General features: G+C 38.0%; 1 long non-coding RNA gene across 1 annotated transcript; it reads right to left on the bottom strand.

Annotated features, from left to right (window-relative positions):
- Window positions 1-5,200: 5,200 nt before the first annotated feature.
- On the bottom strand, window positions 5,201-21,895 carry LOC122893917. Its single transcript, XR_006381719.1, has 3 exons — window positions 21,797-21,895; window positions 11,520-11,635; window positions 5,201-11,412 (listed from the first exon to the last, which is right to left on the bottom strand). It is a non-coding gene; the product is annotated as an uncharacterized LOC122893917 (long non-coding RNA).
- Window positions 21,896-22,179: the final 284 nt, after the last annotated feature.

Below are 22,179 nucleotides of genomic sequence, written 5' to 3' on the forward strand. Positions count from 1 at the left end.
GTCTTTGGAAGGCTAGAAGGCCTGCTCTTATTTGAAGAGTTCTTATTTGAACACCCCTTTCCCCCACAGATAATTAATATATGCACACTGGTGTAAAACAAAGCATCATTCATGGAGAAGAAATACCTCATGCTTTGAGAACTCTCATTAGAAGCATCAGAATTATTCATTTGGAACCATTTTATACTAAACCATTCTGGAAGAAGTGGGAAACCCAGGATAACTGGAAAACCAAAGATGTCTTATTATCTCTGAATTAGTAACAGATTTACTTAATTGTGTTAATGAATTGGCAATTTTGTCTTGCATTTTACATAGCTAAAATTTCTTGGGCACAGACATTAAGTCTGGATATGCACTAATTCACATGATTCGTGTAATAAACCTCAGAGTTATGTGAAATCATTTCTCCTATTCTAGATATAAGAAAACCAAAGTTAAGGGGGGCCTGGGTGGCTCAGATAGTTAAGTGTCCAGCTCTTGGTTTATGTTCAGGACATGATCTCAAGATTAAGAGATTGAGCCCCATGGGCAACACGCTCAACGGGGAGACACCTTAACCTTTTTTCCCCTCTGCCTCTCTCCTGACTCGTGTTCACTTTCTCTCTCACTCTCTAGAATAAATAAATAAATCTTTAAGAAAAAATAAAGAAAACCAAAATTGATGGAAGCTTGGAGAGGAACTTCCTCAAAGCTTTGCAGCTGTAACTAGTTGAAATAGGACTTGGCTTTGTGTCTGCCTGACTCTGAAAAATATTTTCCTAAGAACTATCATACACCATCCCTCCTGTTGAAATCTCTCGAGTCAGACCATAGGAGTTTCTCAACTAGCTCTTGCTCCTCTTCTCTCAGTGTCTATTAATGGTCCACCATTTTCCTACTTCTCTAGAACCTAAACAAGCACTACCCAGTAGAAATATAATATGACCCCTGAAACAAATAATACACTATATGTTAATTTAAAAAGAGAGAATAAAAAAAAGAAATACAATGTGAGCTGCGTATGTAATTTTACATGTTCTAGTAGCTACATTAAAAGTTTTAAACATGTTAATTTTTAAATATTGTATTTACACTAAAATATACAAAATATCAGCATTTCAACATGTAATCAATATTAAATCAATGAGATAGTTACATTCTTTGATGAAAAATTATTAGAAATCCAGAGTATATTTTATACTTACACTGCATCTCAGTTTAGACTAGCCACAGTTCAGCTGATTAATAACCACATGTGACTGTGGCTACCACATTGGATAATGCAGGTCTAGACCTTACGGTTACCTTTCACTCATTCTCTCACTCTCCATATCAAACACTTACCATGTCCCTTAAGACCACATTATTTCTTTATCTACCAAACACCTTAATTACCTCAAAAGTCCCCCATCTGTCTGTTTCCTTGTTCCAATCCATCAAATAAACTACTACAACACTAACTTTCCCAAAGTGCTACGAAAAAAAAAAAGTCAATTGTTCCCCATTCTTACCAAACAGCATTCAAATGCCTCAACCTGACACTCAAAACCCTCCATAAAATGCCCCCTCATTATTTTACAGTCTCGTGTTTCATTGCTTCCCTTGATTCAGCTAATCCAGTCTATGGATTTCCCCCCAATCATACCCCTACATTACCAAATCTGTGCCTTTGGTCATTGACCTCCACTCTTCTGCTGATTAACATTTTACCTTTCCTTCAGAGTTGTGGTTGAGCTCTACTTTTTCAGTAATAGTTGCCTGTTCTTCCCAACTGGATGGGATGTCCTCATTTTTTCACAGCACAATCCTGTATTTTTTATGCAATTTAGGCAAACCCATTTCAACTTAGAATTTTGCATAAGAATTTTCTTATCCCTTCTATAGTTTAACCTGTTGGCCTGTATAGTATCTTTAAATCTTAATATCACAGGTAGATCTCAACTGGTTTCATTAATCTCTAGGTAGATAAGAGAAGCAAATCTCTGAGCTCCACTGGTGGCAGTAAGCAAAAATATGAAAAACAAAATTTTTGAAATAGTTTCTCATTATTCAGGCAACAGAAGATACCCACAAAACAACATATTTAATGTGATAGAGTTTTCCTATAAAGTTGGACTAGGTAGCTAAGATTAAAAGTCAATAATGAGCCTATAAACTTTCTAACAGGAATGTATTTTACAAGCAGACTTGTGGAAAGTACCGGATGTGAGAGGAAAGATGGAACCATTATTAAACTGCTGTCATATTGTAATTTATATATAAAATGTACATTTCCTCACCTTGTCTGGGAGCATTTTTCCAATACTGTAATCTTCATTTTGGCTTCTCCTAGTCATCAAATTCTATATCCAGAACCAGTAAGCTTAGGATTTTATTCATTTTTGTAAGACACAAGTTGATAAAGCAGCAGACCAGTAGTATGTAAAGAAATATAAAGTTTCTTCAAAATAAGTCAAATCAATGGGAATAAATTGTTAAGTACATAAATGAGAGCAGCAATCGCTTCAGCCCATTTGTCTGAAAGGCACCCACCCCCTTAGAGCATATTCAAAGAAAGAAAAACAGCACTAAGTTTTTGGACCCGTGCCCAGGATCCTTTTCTTCTAAATATGGGAATAGATATTTAAGTCCCGGTACCGTCATATCCACTCTTCGGGTTGCTTCTGTGATTCTGCTTCCCCACAAAATGACTGGTTCTTGTCCCCCGCCGACTGCATCAATTCGATTCCATTCACTTATGCAGGGATCCAGGAAAGTGGACATAATTCAAACCAGAGACAGTGAACTACTTAGTGTTTGAGATTTTTTTTTCCCCCCAGTTCCTAATAGCCTATCAGCTACAGCAGAAAGAAGAGTTTTTAGAGTTGGCTTATTTTGAAAGCTAACCAGAGATACCCATTGCTGGCTTATTTAGTCTCTTATTTAATATTGATGGTGGTAATTTCCTTGGAGAGTTTGACCTGGGGAGGAGTTTAACCCATGTGTCTTTTATAAAACTAGGGCAGTCAGGTTAAGATTCTGTCTTAAGGAGACAGTTTCCATATTCACGATAACCACAAACCCAGGTTGTCCCGATTTCCACAGTGACACCACATTGATGCTTGGCTCAATATAGCCTCTGGTGGCAAAGTAGGCCACTCTAAGGGGTCCCCCTGTCTCCCAACAGGCCCCAGTTGGCTGGTGACCGGTGCAAATGGCCTGAAGCCCCTTGGGATGGATTTTCCCAGGAGAAAGACCGGCATCTCCTCCCAATGAGGTCAAGTGAGGATGAGATCGTCGCGTTTTGATAATTAAAAAATTGTAAACTAATTTGTATCACCAGCTGATGAGAAGGGAACATGAGACATATATATGTATATAAAAACTTCTGTATTTGGCTTCCTCATAAGCTACAGAAGTAACTACAGCCACAATCGGTCGAAGCGGTTCTAGATTTTACTTGTCCATGGGAATGAATAATAGTTTGATATATCTTCTTTTCAAGGCAATTCAGTATAATTTGTGTTTACACAGCACTGTTTACAAATATTCTAACTGTAAAATCCATGTGGCAATAATAGAAATATCTTCCAGATCAGTGAATGTTTGGGAGTGTGTCTCACACTATGGAATATATTTAACTCAGAGGACTCACAGCAGAGAATTTTAAGAAAACTGCTGCAATATGAAGAAATGGCAGGGATGATTTAAACAAGGCTTCATAAAAATTTGTCCTGGTTGAGCTTGCCATGCATATTAATTCACTCCAGTGATAGCAATCAGGTCACAAATAGAGGGTGTGGGCCAGGGTAGCACAGAATGATGAGGGCTGGTAGTACCGGGAACAGAAGCAGAACAACAACAAAAAAAAGGTGATAAAATCCTTCTTTGTGGTGGATCTTTGCTTTGAGGTTAAAGTCGTCCTTATTACCATCAACTCAACAACTCTACTATATTTATGCTTCTCAATATGGCTTGAAACTCTTGTGGAAATTCCAAGCTTCCTGAAAGAAACATTCTGGGTTACCCTATCTTTTAGTTTGAATAATAATGGGTTTTTCAAAGCCCATCCACCTGCAATCTGTGGTTTGTGTTTGTGTATGTGTGTGTTCTGTGAACACTCAAATAAGAAAGCAAAGCATAACCACCTACTTTGGGACTCACAAACAGAGTGCAAATGGGAAAAAATGCATTTATTTGTAAAAGAAAAATTAAGAGTCACTTGGAATACATGATTTATTACCACCAAATACATACTGGGCACTGTCTAAAGCACTTATAAAAGATTGTTTTTTGACTCCTGGAAGGGATCAATTGGCTCTTCATGTATGTAAGTGTCTCTCACACACCAAAGTGTCTTTTATTTATTTGAGGCAGTTGTTCCTGGGTTCCTCAAATAACTACACTTCATCAATCCATTGTCTTGCGGGGTATACATGGAAAAATATTGTGTTCTTGGAAATACCTTACACTTGGGTTGATGTCCCATGTAAGTCAATGCATAATAAGGGACTTCACAATCACAGGTTTGCAAAATTGATAATAAATATTAGCTCCCAGCAGCAAAAGAAGAAATCTACATTCCTGTTGTGTTCCCCTTGTCCTTCCCCAAACAAATCTAGAGAACCAATGGGGACATCTGCTGCTACTCTATTCTAATGGGAAATTATCTTCGACTCTGAGATTTATACTTGAGTGTTGGAATAAGACCTAAACTAGAATGAGTTCTGTCATGCATTCTTTTTTTTTTTCAAAGATTTTATTTATTTATTTATTTGACAGACAGAGATCACAAGTAGGCAGAGAGGCAGGCAGAGAGAGAGAAAGGGAAGTAGACTCCCCACTGAGCAGAAAGCCTCATGCGGGGCTCGATCCCAAGACCCTGGGACCACGACCCGAACCAAAGGCAGAGACCCTAGCCACCCCAAGAGAGGGGTGGAGACCCTGAGCCACCCAGGCGCCCCTCTATCATGTATTCTTATGGCTTATGCTACCTAAAAACCGTTTCTAGGTCAATTTCAGTGAAGAAAACCTGCCAGGAGATTGGGAATGTCTTCCAAATACTTAAGCAAATTTTGTATTGAAAGTGAACTGCTGGGTGCCTGGGTGGCTCCCAGCTCAGGTCATGATCCCAGGGTCCTGGGATTGAGTCCCGCATCGGACTGTCTGCTAAGCTGGGGTCTGCTTCTCCCTCTCCCTCCACCCCTACCCCCTACTCATGCTCACTGCTCTCTTTTTCTCTCTCTCTCTCAAATAAAAAAATAAAATCTTAAACCAACAACAACAACAAAAAAAGAAAGTTAACTGCTGAAAGGATATAACTATATGCTTTTTAAATGAGACCTCTGGAATCAAGGGACATAAAGCAACTGCGAAATGTTCATGACCCTCCTCCCCTGCTTAATAAAGGCACCTTTATTTCACCAGAAATAAAATTTTATTAGTAACATGTCAAATATGTTTTAAAATACAGTTACCTTTCTTCTTCCTCTCAGTTTAAAAAACAATCCAATAAAAACTCTAAATCATGACCCAAATATTTTTAAATGTGAAAATGACATATTTTAGATTATGTAACAGATACACAGTTTCCCAAATAAATGTTGTAGAACACCATCTGCTTGATATTTGGGTGCATTCCCACAGAACTAAATTTCTGCTTTTTTTCCCCTTCATTAATGGCTTATGACAAATTTTTGACACTATATTCACAATAGCTATATCAACAATTTATGACCAAAGGAGAGCTTGACAAAAATCACTTGGCATGCTCAAATTAGACAATTTGTGCAACTCCCTCATTTACACCAATCGTCCATCCCTCATTTAGACACTGACTACTATAGAGAAACAATGAGTCCATAGCAAGGGGAGGGTTTCTCATGGACTAAAGCTCAAGAAAGAGTTCAAAACAACAAGTTGAAGATCCAGGTGCTGTTTTTTCAGCTTATGTTTATGCAATTGTTCAGCCCATGTATTCACTGACAAGTCTGAATTTAACATTGAAAGTTTTTAGAAGGTCTTCTCAGGTTTGGCCAAGCAAGAACATGCCAAATTCTTCTTAACTATGAACAAAATTTCACCTTTGCTCTAGGGTTAACAAATAGAGCTCACTTATCTGGGTATAATCAAGAGAAAGCAACATAGAAGAAAATTTACCCTGTGTCATTTCCTGACTGATAAGAACGGTACATGACTACATCTATGTTCCCTTTTTGCACTTGATGTAGATAAAATTTGCATGAGAAATCATTTTGTGTGTATTTTGGTATATAAAATATTATAATATTTGTGGCCAATTTGGAAATTTTATCTTTCATTTCTTTAGATTAAAAAATTCTATAGAAAACAGGTACAAACTCATATTCTTTGAAAGGAATCAGAATATAGGTTTGTATGTATATTCAGATTTTCAAAATGATTGAGAGCTTTATTACCCAAAGTGTGGTTGGTAGACTGCAGCACCCATGTCACCTAAGAGATGTGAGAAATGCATATTCCCAGGCCCCATCCCAGACCTACTAAAAGGAATTTGTATTTTGACAAGATCTCCAGTGACTCATACGCACAAGAAGTTTTGAGAAGTGTTAATGTAGAGGAATGTTCTTTATCTACCCAACTATAGAATAATTCTTGGGGAAAGATAGAACTATGCTAATAGGAAAATTTTGTTCAAAGTGTTCAACCATGAATGTAACAACTTTTAGACATGATCCACTTAATAACAAAAAACAAAACACCTGGAACATGTCACATTGCTGATGTATAAAATGAAGTTTGAGAATGGGAAAATGTAAATTAAAATTCTATATTAGATAATAATCATGAACTGCTTGTATTAATTGTATATAATCTTTCACTTTTTCCAATCTAAGATATTTTCTTCAGCAAAACATACGCAAGTGATAACTTTTACACTGAACCCTAGAAATATGAAGATTATCTTAGTAGTCAATTATTTAATGACTATTACAATAGTTTTTAAAAGAATTATATCAAAAACTAATGAATTCTACTTTGACACACTTTGGAAACCTTTTGTCAAAGGGGAGTTCAACCAGTACTGCAAATTGTTGCTTTCTTCCAAGTATCTTTGAGCAATTCAATATCAATGCTGGGGGAAGTAGGAAGGTGAAGAATTAGAACCCAAACCTCCCCTTACAGCAGACTGCAAGGTCTGGGGTTGGACTGTGATTCAGAGCGGAGGGAAGGAAGAGCTGGTTCCAGAGCTGATGTAAAGAAATCCCTAGGTTCATTCAAGCAGCTCACTACACAAGGCAAATTAAAGAAAGTTGTCCTTCTAACCTTGACCACACTATATACAGCTCAAACGCTGTGATTTCCTGATTTTGCGTCTCCTTCAAGGCTCTCCTTCACAGTAGTATTAGCCTGATTTCCCCTACAAATGAACATGAAAGCTGGAGAATTGGGAGAGAAGGAATTCTTCTGTACTTGCACTTGTCACCCTATCTCCCCTACAATCTCTGTGCCCCAGGAATGAGCTAAAGCCAGCCACATTTGCTGTCTACAATAGTGGCTTTCTATTATGCTTCCAAGTGGAAAATAGGTTGCAAAGCAGAAGGTACATTGCTTTCCTTCTAAGATCTTGTGCATCTTCTTAGCTATAAACACTTTTGGAGACACATGTTTGATAACCATCCCATAGTTTAGAAAAGAAAAATGCAAGTACTACTCTCAATACTTTAAAAACAAAACCAAACATCTTTGAGTTCCTCTCTCATCAGTGAACTTCTTGAGCAAAGGGACTGTGTATCATTCACCTCCGTATCCCCAACCCTGGCACAGCGTCTGACTCATAGTGGTTGCTTAATAAGTGATGGAAAATTAGACTTATTTCCAACTCCTCTAGCACTGAATTATTAAATCTTGGATTGTACATTGAAATCTGATCATATGTTTGAGCTGATCCATTTATATTAGACCATTAAGTCTTTCTCCTAACTTAATTAATTTCTATTTTTTTTCCTTTATTCATCTAGCCAGGGAGTTCACTTTGGGGAATATGTCACAGTAACATCACATTTCAAATAATACATATGTTGAATAAAATCCGGTCTTATGCATCACTGATGAATGAAAGAAAATATCAGTAGGTTATGGATGTCAGGTTTGGGAGTGTACAGCAGACATGAAAAGTCAAAAAGTGTAGCAAGTAAGCAATCTGCCCTCACAATGAAAAAGCTTTCTCTTTCACTTCCTAATACTGTTTTTAATTTGTCTGCACCCCTCCAACACACTTTTTTCCTTCCTCATCTCTTCATTTTCCTCTTATCTCTTTTTTGAAATTTCTTCTTTACTAGGCCTTCAGGCTGAGGACCCTTATGTAAGAGTGATCAAGATTACCAAAGGCATTCAGATTTCCCATCCTGTCTTTCTTACTCTGATGGCTTTTGTTACCAAAGAAAGGACGTCCACATTCAAGAAAGTTGTAACTGGTCTCCTACCTTTCACTTCTCCCCTAATAGAGCATGTGGGATGGGGTCAGCAAAGCAGGTCTCTATGGAGTCCTTCTATGTATCAGTTTGCCACGGTAGAATGACAGCAATCTTATTGATTCAGAGAAGTTTACATCATTTAAATACAAATTACTGTTTTTTAAAAAGTCAAGATAACATTAGTCCACTCCTTACCAATGATTGCTTATTGGAAAAGAAATTAAATGCTTTAAAAGATATTTTTAAATAACTTGATTTGAAATCATTTTTTTGAAAGAAAAGCATATTCACAAATACCACTGGTTTCTAAGACAGTTCCTTCTCTACATATGTATATATAGCTCAGAGAGCTCAGTTAATGACATCATCAAATAAAACAGACTTTACCTCTGTTGCTGGTTCACTGCCCAAGAGTTGTTACTCTAAGATTTCTGACATACCCTAACTATTAAAATTTCATACTTTCTTGGTAATTTTTCTCTCCCTCTCTATTCTATTCCAAAGTTACATTTCTATCCTCAAACAATTTAGATGTATGGCAGTTTTGTGAGTTGTATCAGTTTGCACTGGTGTGTTTTTCTTACAGATATTGTCTTAAACCAAACCAGGTGTTTCTCTCAGGTTAAAAAAACAAATAAGTTAAAACTATTAGAGAACTAATTCTATTTTAAAATTATATGTAGTATAATTATCCTATCTAATTTGGAATCTATTCAATTAATACCCTCATTGTTTAAGAAATCTACTTTTTAAAAGAAGTGTTCTTAAAATAAGATATTTTATAGCAGTGAAACAAAGTTTTTGAACTTTGGTGCCAAATTTTGCCCTTAAATTAATTTTTAAATATTTATATTTATTTCAAAGCTATCTCACCATTCAAACAAAATTGCCTTTAAAAATTAGCCCCAGTTATAATTTTTCCATTTGTTGTAAAGTATTTTTTAATAATTCTGATTGAGCAACTAAGCACAAACCTGGTACTTTTATCAATTATAGATCTATATAATCTTCAACAACAACACATGCTAATTAGGGCACCAATATTTATATCAAAAACATCCACATGACTCACCTGATGATTCAGTAAAGGGGACAAATAGTGAATTGGAATTAAAACAATATTCTCTTGAATAAAAAAAAAAAAGACTTCTTGGTCACAAGATGGCATTCAACTAGGGAAGGTACAATGTTGACAATCACCATATTTAGATTTGTGAAAGCATATGATCGCCGAAGTCCTGTAATACCTTCACGTAAAGCAGTGTCCTTGATTTTTCTGAAAGCACATTAGTAAGCAAATTGTTTCCAAAACCCTTTAACAATGTTCTTCTGTGTCCTGTGCAATCTTTATTTTAGATTCTTATCTTCATTATCATAGTCTCTCTAACACTCATCTTGGGTCTTTGGTATTTCTTGAATATACCTTTGGCACCTAGTTTTCCCAATCTGTTTTATCAGTTAATGACAATTCTTTAAATGATATGCTCCATAGAACATAACTTCAGACACTGAAATCAGACATCTCACTCAAACCTCAAAGAACATTAGGAACCACTTCAAATAATTTCAGGAATCAATCCAACTTGTTAAATAACTATCTTTCAAATTGCAAAATATAGGGACTTATCTAAACTTCACCACCAAAAGCATTCTGAAACATTTTGTCAAATAGTGAATGGTCAACTACTGTACAAAAATCAGTGCAAAGTTTCATCTAGGCAACCCTAAATGTACTCTTTGATGAAGAAATAACATCATGTAGAACTTCTGTTGTTTTCACCAATTTTTGCAGATAAGACTTTTTAAAATTATCAACCTATTAAAAACAAATTTGACCTGCCTACCCTTTTCCTGAGCTTCACAGCCTGTAAAAATGACATTATAAATAAAATGTAAACTCTTAACTGAAGGCCCACCACAAACTTTACTGACCTCTAGAGCTTACAGATAAGGCTTATCTGCAAGGTTCATTCTATTAAATTCTACTTTTAAGAGAAATGTCTATCAAGCCAAAAATAAAATAAAATAAAATGGATCAGTTCGGAGTAATCTGGTTGTTACATTCAGCAGTTAAGTTGCAATATGTTTGCCCCATCTTGAATTGCCACTAACGGTAAGACGAAAATGGTGTCAAACAATTATTTGGCGCAATGTTTGACAAGCCAAAGCTTTTTCAGAAAGAACCTATCTTCCCCTCATTGTTTACAGAAAACAAAATTTGTTCCACACTTAATATTTAAGGACACCACATTATCAGTTCAATGTCACTTTTTGTTATTTGCCACTAAGAGTGGCAGAATTTGGGAACAGGGGGCTTAAAAGTTTAAATCGGTAGAAGAACTTAACCTAGGTCTCCTTGTACACATCATCTTATCTTAAAAAGAGCATAAAAACCTTTGCCTGTAAAGCACTTATTTGCTGTTTTATAGTATGTGGACATATTTTCAATGTGGATGATACTAAGGACCGCTGAGTAATAACCAGGGTTCTCTCCACTCAGTTCAGCATGCATGTCAACTTTGATCTCAAGTGCACTGGTAATTAGTGCCTTATTTTAACATCTTCACTATAAACAGTTCAGGCATTTAGAAACAAAGTATTGATGAACTTAACGGTTACTTTAATTCATTTTATAAATAAGCAACTGAGAATTCTGCTCCAAATGGCTGCTAGTGTAGCCCATTCCATAAATGGCATTCTCCGAAGCGTAAGGCACAATATGATATGAATGCAGCTCTTCATAATAAAGAGATTGAGAACAGCATTCCTGTACCATGAACTTCAGCCGTTTTCTTGTATCAGAATAAGCAGTCTTATAACAGGGAGCTTCTTTAAAGTATTCATAGCTCTCTTTCTCCGTCTCTAGATGTATCTTCCTCAGCAAATTGTTAATTAACACAGACCTTCTTAGGTAGGTTTCTGGGTCTTCAAGAAACCTGAGCTTCTCCAGAGAAAGTTTGAGAATGCAAGTCCTGTCCTCAGGCAATATCAGGTGCTGGAAAGCAAATACATCAGATCTACGTATTAGAAAATGAAAACCAGAGCTTTCGCATTGGACAAGACTCATAAAAAAAGAAAAGATAGTGATAAGTAAACCCTTACTTTTGGAAAATACCCATGGTAATCTTGATGTAAATCTTCTTCTTCTGCATATTTTCTCTTAAAGTAGGCTACTTTCGACGTTGTTAATGTATATGTTAATACTTTTGTTGGATAAGCTAAACAAAATAAAATAATTGGAGAAAAGTCAGATTTTATTGCGGCAAAGAGTATTTTATCATATAAGTTCTACTTATAAAAAGAAATTGTTGACCCTGTAAAATAAAATTCTATCTTCGTTCATTGAGCAACGTGTTCAAGTAGTCTGGAGCAGTTCTCTGGTGACCGAAAAGCCTCTTTGCAGGCAAAAGCCACTATTCAGACCCAAAATAGATGTTTCAGGTTGGAGAATTATATTCATTTCCTTATATAGCTCCTCAGAAATAAAATACTTACCAATTCTATGCCATTTAATGTCAAAATATGCCAAAATTTGAAATTGATTCACAAAATTAATGGAAAGAGGTAAGTTAGTTTTTGTCACTCTTTGAGTTAACTACCTGATTTACAAAGAAAATTTAATGTTTCTAGGTTAATCAAACTTATGTAAAAAGGTTGGCAATGCAATTACAGTCTAAAGAAATAATTATGAGTGTCTATATACAATCCCCTATGATATGATCATGGTATAACCATCCTCACAACATAGAGGTTAATCATATGGAAGTGAAAGGTTTAAATAACACTCTAACTAGAAAACTTGACCTTGATATATAATATTATAATGTGAAAATCTTTGTTCTCTCCTTTAAATTCTATTGCTATTAAGAATTCTGACTTGCTTAAGGAAGGACATTAGTGTCCTGAAAGCCTATTTGCAGAAATTATTTGGCTTAAAGGGAGTTCCTAGTGCATCCTATAGGTGGTGCTCTTATCACAGAAAACAGGCAAGTTCAAGCTTAAAAGTAAAGGAATCCTGGTTAGTACATACTCCTTCAACCTCAGAGGACTGAATCAAAATAAATACTCATATTTATACATCATCAATTTTACTTTTAATCCACATATTCAAATACTTCTACATGTTGAAACTATTTGATTCACAAAATGAGTAGTTTATTAACATGTTAAATTTACGATGAAGACATTTGATGTTTTTCTTCTGTCTTAATTTTAAAAATCTTAAATGTTAAAAATGTGCACTTCAAGAACTTGCTTGTTCTAGTTTTTCTTCCAATTCAGAGACATCTGTATAACACTTCCTGCAGCTTGTAGTAGCTGGATGGTTTTCGTAAACCACTAGGAAAATCTATATAAATCACACCTAAAACATTCCAAATTTTCATTGACACCAGTATGGACTGTAAACCCAAAGGAGTCTTCAGTTAGAATTGGCATGATTTGCAAGGGCAGTAAGAATTTTAAAGCACTGGTTGGTCTGACCTAAAAAGAGACAAATGTACAATGATCATTCACAACTGAATCGAAGACAATAGTTGCTACGGTATGTATGCAGTCTCTGAGTTCAACAAGAAGAATTCGATTTATATGGAGATTTCACAGACTTCAAAAAAAGTTGGGGGGAAAAGAGAACAAAATGGAGAATATTGAAAACAAAGAAAATATTACTGAATCCAGTTTTCTCAAGATCTGTTTTGGGTTGTTTTTTTGTTTTTGTTTTTCGGTTTTCTGGAGCTTTTTTGTAAACTGAATTTTCTTATACATATTTTTAAAGAATTCAATCAAATAATTGGTTGCAGCTTTGTGTTATTCTGTGATGACCATTCATTATTGTGACTGAACTCTTTTTTAACTCTTTGGTTGATGCCACAGTGGTTTTCAAATGTTGGAGAGCATCGGGCTCATCTGAAGGGCTCCTAAGAACACAAATTGCTGGGTACCGCCCCCCAGAATTTCTAATTCAGTAGCCCTGAACTAGGAGCAGAAAATCTGCATTTGTAACAAGTTTCCAGGTGATGCTGAGGCTGGGGGCGTGGGGACTGAATTTCAAGAGCCTCTATATTAGAGACCTCGACAGGGAGGGTAGTTGCACTACAACACCTGTAGAAAAGCAGAATATTCAGCCCATCCATGATTGCTTTATCATCAGAATGCCAAGCAATCAGCATGATTGATTTTTTTGGTAGCTGCTGCTATTCAGCCTTGGCTATGTTGGCTTCGATGCTCTAGCATCATGAATAAAGCCAGACTGCCTTTTAACTAAGTAGTGAAGGAAGAATGAGGTCACTTTTCAACATAAATTCTGGGTTCCCATTAAGAAGTATCAATGACTCTTATTAGCATTATAGCTGGACAAGTCACTGCTTTTTTTTTTTTTTTTTTTTTTTTTTTTTTTTTTTAAATAAGGTCCAGTGGCTTATCACAGTAGGAAAGGATTGATGAAAGGCTTGGAAAGAAGAATGACTTTACCATAGCAAACATTTCATCTATACATATTTTGTTCTTCTAACTTGTGCTCATTTTATTTTCCAAAGGAATGCCATGTCTATAGCATTGAAGACCAAATTAAAACCTTCCAGTGAATGAGACAAGGCGGGACAGGTGGCAGCTTGGAGAACTGAATGTCAAAGAAACCAAGTGGAGCTCTGGGGAAGGTGTTTTTTTTTTTTTTTTTTTAAAGATTTTATTTGTTTATTTGACAGACAGAGATCACATCACAAGTAGACAGAGAGGCAGGCAGAGAGAGAGAGAAGCAGGCTCCCTGCTGAGCATAGAGCCCGATGCGGGACTCGATCCCAGGACCCTGAGATCATGACCTGAGCCGAAGGCAGCGGCTTAACCCACTGAGCCACCCAGGCGCCCGGAAGGTGTTTTTAATTCATAGATCAAGACCAAAAAATTATCCTTAATGTCTCCAAGGTTCAGTAATTAAGATTGTGTTTGACTGTATTGGAGCCATTGGCCTCAGATACAGAATGTATCAGACCCTGAAAACACAGTAAATACTCAGGTGTCCAGATTTGTGTCTCAGCTCCATGGGCAACACACTTAGCCACTTAGTTTATTGCTCTTAAAAAACACCCCCAAGTGTTGTTGAAATGCTGAAAAGCTTTCACAGCTGGTACTGGTTTGACAATTACCTCCTTGCAGGCTGTTTAGCTATTTGCAATGTTTTTGGCATAAATGTTTTTAGAGGATGCTTTTAGCCACTTTGAGGCTAAAATATATAGCAAACATAAGTTCCTGCATCTGTTTTCTTGGCTGGATTGAAACTCAAAAAATTCAGAGCTGGAAACTAATTTATTGACTACCTGAGTCATCCACCAAAGTATACAGATGAGGAACCTGTGGCTCAGAAGGGCTCCATGATTTACAATAGTTGTGTGGCTACAGGTTTGGGTTTTGAAGTCAGGTGGTTGAAGTGGGTTTGGATTACCAGCTCTGCTGTTTCCTAGTTGTGTAACCTTGAGAAAATTACATAGGCTCTTTACAAGTCTTATTTGTGAAGTGAGGCTAGAAATAACACTGGCTCATAGGACCATTGAAATAATTCATGGAAAATGACTGGCACCATTCCTAGCATATAGTCAGAGGTCACTCAAATCCAAGCTCTTATTAGTGTCAATAGGCCCAGACCTACCCCAAAGACACAAATCCCAGCCTGGCCTCCTATCTCAGACCCTGAGACTCCTTTCCATCGCCCACCCTCCCAGAGATACTAGATTGCAACTGGAGAGTTAAAAGACTACAAAAGAATATTTCAAATGGTCAAGAAAAAAATATATAAAACAGGTGCTGCGGTAACTCCAACAAAATGTTTCTGGATTTATGGCCACTGGTCACACATTTGGAGTGAGGGAAATGTAAATTGTTTTTGAAACATCCTGATAATCACTTGGAGAATTAAAGTTACTCTAGATTTTCCAAAGAAATTTGCCTGTTATGATCCAGTAAACAGGGGCAAATCTGTTTATATTGTTCTCCCATAAGTAAAGAGCTAACCTCAACCCAGCCTTGACATAGACAAGAAAAAATAAAATGACTTTATGTGTTCATTTTCAGTGTCCTAAGTTCTGAGAGCAGGATATAAATTAGAGAACTGAGTTAGGCTGAGCCTATATTTATCTCAAAAGGTGGCTTGGATATTCAAATAGCTTTTAATGCCGTAACCCCCCAGGGGCATATAAAATATCTGTGCCCAGCTTAATGTATTTCATACATAAAACTCCAAGAAGCAACAAATGAGAAGTTACAGAACAGAGTGACCACCTCTGTCATTAGAGTTCCAGCAGAACGATTTATACACATTTTTTAAATAAATGTTTCAAATGTAATTACAAATGATTGCTCAAGCGCTCTTCCTATTGTTCCGCTCCTGCCTCCAGACAACTGAAATCCTATTATTACGCAAGTGATTTCATTAGGTACACGGCCCAGGGGCAGTACATTAAGGAAAGATCATCAGCAAATTAATTTACAAACACTTGGAGAGAACAGACCATAATAAAAGAACAAGCGCTGTCATAGCAATCCAGTCTTTGTCTGAGGTTGAGAAGCCCAGGGAGACGGTGAAGAAGTGATGGGTTTTAACGTATCTTCATTGGAGTAACCTTTCTATTCCTTTCCCCACAATACTTTGAACTCCAAAAACTGAGCTGAGATCCTCCTAGGAGATGTGCCCATCGGTAGCCGTAGACAACAGAGGAGTCTGACGATCGATGGGGAGAAGAAGGTGGGGTCTAGTCTCAGATGCACAACTCACATGTTTGGTGGACAAATCATGGGCCCTGACTTCCACACTCTCACTGGTTTCCCTTTGCATGGTGTTAGCCTGGCGTGAGCCTTAAAAAGTACATGTCCCTACCTGACTAAATCATGTTTTGCTAGTCGCAAAGCTTACGGACATCCTCCCTTCAGGGCCACTTTTGTTTAGAAAGAGGGATCCCATCGGTCACCATTAGCTGCATTCTTCAGTCTTGCCACGTGGCTTAAAATACCTCAACAGGATTTTCTAGTGCTGTTCCACAGCACTAGTTCAAATGCCAGCTCTACAAGTTATTGGCTTAGTGACACTGGGCAAAGTATTTAACTTCAAAGAGCCTGAGTTTCCTCATCAATTAAATGGTGGAACAATCTCAAAGTCATTGGCTGTATGTAAATTAAGTGAGATGCTGTTTTAAAACACTCAGTGCCTGTCACATTTCCATGTATTTTCTACTCTACAATGAGAGTTAGGTGTTGTGAGGGCAGTGATCTCATTTTTGAAATCATAGATAAAAGTGTCCTATTAAGCGGCACTGTGTTTGCTATAGCAAGACATCTGTCCTCTTTTCTGTGTCAAGCGCAGGACCGTGAAACATTCACCAGTGCACTCAAGAAGGCAGACGGAAGCAAGTTCAAGGCTGCAAAGCTGCTCCTTCCATAGACCGTTAGTTCTGTGATAGCAAGATTCCATCAATTTTATCCCTCAAAACCCCTTGCCTGGCACCGTTCTAGATAACATATTCTATGGAGCAGAACTCAGTGCCAGTTTTTAGCTCCAAATCAACGGAACAATCTGTTTCTTCAGATTTATCCTCCACTCCAAGCAAAAGATTGACTCTGCAGGCCGTTTAGAATTACCAACAAGTTGTAGCTCCTGGAAACACTTCTTGGGAACTTGCAGGGATACGGACAGGAAAGGAGGTAGAAGAGTTTCCCCCAGACCAGCAGCATTGTCTGGAACTGGATTCCATGTCCCTCTGGATAGAACCCAAGCATAGGCCTGGACTAGTAAATAAAATAACACCCTTCCACAGCCTGCCTGTCTTGTTCCACTGCTGATGGCCTCTGCACCAAAGAGAACATTATTAAGTGGGATATGACCAGCCGTGTTATCATGAAGTTACTTGAGTTGCTGCACCAAGGCCTAACTTCTGCTATGGTCTGGCCCTGTTAACAATGGAGACCGAGTGCAGTAATTTTCATGGGGAAACTTTGTGCTTTACCTCTCCTCAGAAGCACGTTTCTTTTTTGAAAGACAATGCTCCCTTTCCCTACATCTTTCACCTTAGAAAGTGAGAACGAATCAGAAAGAAAAATGGAGAAGCAATCATATTGCAGATGCAGGTTCCAAGAAATATCTTACTGATAATGTCTAGGGAGATGTTACAACTTCCTACTCAGGTCTGTTGCTCAGAGAGGACGGTTTTTCAGTTCCTTGTAAGTAGACTGCAGAGATCTTTTAAAAAATATACTTTCAGGTTAGGGTGTATTGCTGAAAACATTTAGCCTGATGTACTAGAACGGTTGTAGAAAAACATAAGATGGGCTAATCATTAACTTTACTCACCAAGAATATAGGAGAATTTGCCCTGGAGTTGGGGATTCTCTGTCCTCACTCATTGGCCTAATTTGTGTCACCACGCAGAGTTGCTCTAGTGGTAAAATGTCCTTCATTCACAGGGTACCTTCCTTCTAAAGACTATAGGTGTTTCATTAAATTGCACTGTGCTCAAATCAAACACTCCTCTTTGGTTAACAGCTGGTTTTATCCCACACAGCAGATATGGAACAATGAGCCAGACAGCAGTAAACAAGCAGCACATGCAGACAGAATTAAGACTCTAGGCTCTTGAGTTGTGATTCTCTTTGCAATATCCCCAACTTCTCTTGATATTCATAACCCATGCTCCTTTTTAATAATCATTTAAAAAATAACACAGACTCCAAAACACCACCACGGAGATTTCCTTCAAACCTTCTAAGCATCACTGATGTTTAGAAGACTTTTGCATTTCTCCCTGCCAAGAAGACTCTTTGTTGCACTTTATGATATGAAAAAAAAAAAAAAGCTTTACAAATTCTAGTTTTTTAAAGCTATATTATAACCTTGAACATAACATTAGCAAGCCCTCAGTGCTTTTTATTAATGTCCCCTTACTCTCCACACTGAGAAATATCACAGTGAACTAGATGGCTCTGTTATTAGCTTGTTAACATAAAAGTAACCTGGAAAATGTCTAAAAATAATTATGTTAGACTAAATAGGGGAAACATCAAAGTAATGTATTGACACGAGTTAAACAACTTATTAGTTGGGTGGGGGTGGGGAGGGAGGCAGTGGTTGACAAGGATCAGCTCCTCTCCAAAATGGCAGGTGTCTTAGTGGTGAATGTCCATGGTCAGTTTACCCCTCTGCTTCTGAAATCATTATTTTATTTCCCTTTCTCTAGGTTTCTGAAGCATATTGCTCTGACAGAGCAGTCGGAACTGGTTATGCCTCAGCTTTAGAGCTATTGTAAGGGTGTCGGTGTTTTGACAGCTAAAGCCAGCTGGCGTGAATCCTCAGTGCAGAGCCCAGGGCTTTGGCATCTTGATCAAACCTTTCAACATTTCTCCATGTTTCAAAGCATCTTCTAAATCCCAGGAAAGCAGCACGACATAAAATTAAACACGGAATGTTCATAGACACATAAACACTTCCAAATAGAATATATAAGGAAAAACTGAAATTAGAACTTGATTTCAGTTTTAACCTGCTTGATCTCAGCCTTATGTAAGCCTTACAGCCCCAAGTACAGCCCTGTTTATGACTCGAGGTATGTACAAGTACAGCCGGGGTTCCCATTGACAAGAGCAACTAAATCCTTAACCACAAATCGGTGGAATTTTTTTTCACACTCTTCCTTAGGATCTACCAATGTCTCTAGAATTAAATGCTTATTTTATAATGATACCATTTGATTTATTTTTATTTATTGAAAGCTAACTGCCCCATAACATTTTCTGATGAATGACTTGAAACAGATACGTTCATAAAAATTACACAGTATAGGGGCGCCTGGGTGGATCAGTGGGTTAAAGCCTTTGCCTTCAGCTCAGGTCATGATGCCAAGGTCCTGGGATCAAGCCGCACATCAGGTTCTCTGTCCAGCAGGGAGCCTGCTTCCCCCTCTCTCTCTGCCTGCCTCTGCCTACTTGTGATCTCTGTCAAATAAATAAATAAATAAATAAAATCTTCTTTAAAAATTGCACAGTATACATTCTGCACATTATACATTCATGATAGAATCAAAATTAAAATTTAAAAATGCTTTTCACTTGACCTTCTTGATTGCAATAGTGGTCTCAATGAAAGGGCAGACCTGTTCATGTAAATTAAAGGGCACTGAATGATTTTTAAACTCTTATGCATATTACATAAGAGATGGGATGCATATAAATTACTAATGCACAAGACTAATGCATATACATGAACCAAGACCTGTAGCTGCTTTTTTCAAACTTGCCTTGGATTGATAGTATGATTAGAACTCCACATACCTCTCACGGAAGATGAAAATCAATCTTATTGGTCTCCTTGGATTTGTTTCTTATCATAAAATATAATAGTTGTAATGGAGGAAGGAAAAAGAGGGGATGGTGTTAGAGGCTAATGATGGCTTAAATAGTCATAGCTAATGCTTCAAGTCATTAAACTAAACATATTGTGGCTATGGAGACCAGTACTTTTAGAACTATACAACTAGACCAGAATAAATTTTCAAATAGGTTTCTAAATAAAATGGTTCAATTATTTATTTTTACAAAGAGAGGTAAAGTCAGAGAACAAATGCAGCAGGCTCTATTTTCATGAATTTGATGGTAATTTTGCTAGGCTGCTTACCTACAGGAACTGCACACGGATAACTTAGTGCATGTGAAAGTTAAACACAGTACTGGAGGGCTGAGCACTCATTAAATGACTGTATTCTGTCTTGAAAACTTGGTTTGGTTTAAGATGCTTCACACTCGTGAGTTTCTATCATCATGGCTGAACGCAAATTAAATTTTTGAAAAACACCATGGTCTCCTTTTGCAACTTGGAGAATTCTCTTCATTTCCTTCATTCAGACATGCACCCGTTTGCTTATCGGGCTTCCACTTGACATGTTCCCCAAGGCAGGCTACCCAATTTGGCCCAGTCTATTCACATGGGTCTTAGAGAGGAAAATCTGCCAGCCCACAAATGTCCTTCCTACAGAAAACCTCTATTGACTTCTACTCAGCAACCATGTAGATAAACAACTCCTTATATTGATTGTGTAAGTTATGGTAAGGCTACATTAGCATTTATTTCTCTGGATACATATTTAGACAGTAATTTCTTTTAAGCTAGTGATTATCTGGTAAAGTTGCATCAATCTGAAAAGTATATTTCTAGGACAGCTTCAGAAAATCTGGTAAGAGTTCCCCTTTGCACAGCGAGCATTTCTCACAGCCTCAGGCTCATGAATAGCTATCTGAGGTTTTGAAACACGGAGACAGATGCAAAGAACATCGCAAGAGTCAGGACTGCATTGACTTGAACTGGTTATCAAGTCAGGAGAATGCACACAGGAGGAGGACCCTATCGAAGATGCTCGAGGTGGGGCTCTTCTGGACCAGACAGATAAATAGATAAGCCTTCGAGCACACACAGTTACTTCGGTGTTCTCCAGATTGAATTTAAGCATAAGGAATCTTAATTATCCTAAGACATTTGGAAATAACTGAGTAACTAAGTTCAACAATTATTTACGAGGAGATTATCTTGGGGAGATCATCAGCAGGTTGGTCTAAAAAAAAAATCAGAGTCAGATATACTGAATTTGCTTTTAAATGCCAGATTTTGTATAATTTCAAGAAATATTCTCTCTAAAGTAACAATCCAGCAGTTAACTCCAAACAGTAACTCAATCATTTTCCTTAAGATACATAACTTCTCACAGGATTTGAAAGAGCCAAATGGTACTTTTTCTTTGAAGAGAGTTTTCTTTAAAGGGCCATGCTGAACTGCACCTTTTCTACATGGATGTATGCTTACAGATCTCATCATCTTCTATATTTAGAGAGATGAGCTTTCCAAAGGAAGATAGGCAGCCAATGAGGAGGATCCCATCAAAAGAGAGGTGAGTTACTATGGTTACTTTTCAGGAGATTGAGTAACAGTGAACGGCTGCTCCCGGCCAAATGGACCCTTTCCAGAGCAGGACCTAAAAAGATTGTTGCTCCCCATACGTGTTGATTCAATTAGTCCAGACTACACGATGTCATCTGAGCCTTAACCACAGGCTTTCCATGGGTGCTTACTGCTTCCAGCTCTCCTAGCCACACACAGGCAGCGAAGTCAAAGGAAAAACACGGAGGAATGAAAACTTCCAAACACACACCTAATAACGACGGGCAGGGGAATCCTCGGGAACCAATGTCATGATTTAAAAAAAATGAAATCAGGTTATTCGGGACCACCACCTGGCCGTTTTTCAATCACTGAGGGCGCAGTAGGATCCCAAAACAGTCCCTATCCTCACCCTCAATGAAACGGGTCTGTTCTGAGCCTCGGGGGAGGGCACATTGCTGGAGGAGTCCAGACGTACCTTGCGAGCTGGGTCCACTGACCGGGAGATCGGCGCATGCACCTGTTTCGTAGAGGCGCGGGGCTCGGTGCTCCCTCCCGCTTTTGCGGAGCTGTCACTCTTCAGAGGGGCGCTGACAGCGGCGGCGGCGGTGGCAGCGCGACAGCGACAGCGGCAGCAGCGGCAACTGCAGCTCGGCGGGCAGCCCTGGCTCCTGCAGGTCCGTCCCTCCAGTCTCTGAAGTGCCTCTCGCTCCGGGTTCGGAACGCGAGGCGGGCGCGCAGCTGCTCTCCGCTCGCATTGGACCAGAGGGAGCAGATGTTACCCGGTTGCTAGGAGCGTTGCTAGGAGGCAATGACGCCCCTCCACAGCTCGGGAGCAACTTTCCTGCAGGTCGGGTGCGC

This window comes from Neovison vison, chromosome 13, assembly GCF_020171115.1.
Source record: "Neovison vison isolate M4711 chromosome 13, ASM_NN_V1, whole genome shotgun sequence".
NCBI classification, from domain to species: Eukaryota; Metazoa; Chordata; class Mammalia; order Carnivora; family Mustelidae; genus Neogale; species Neogale vison.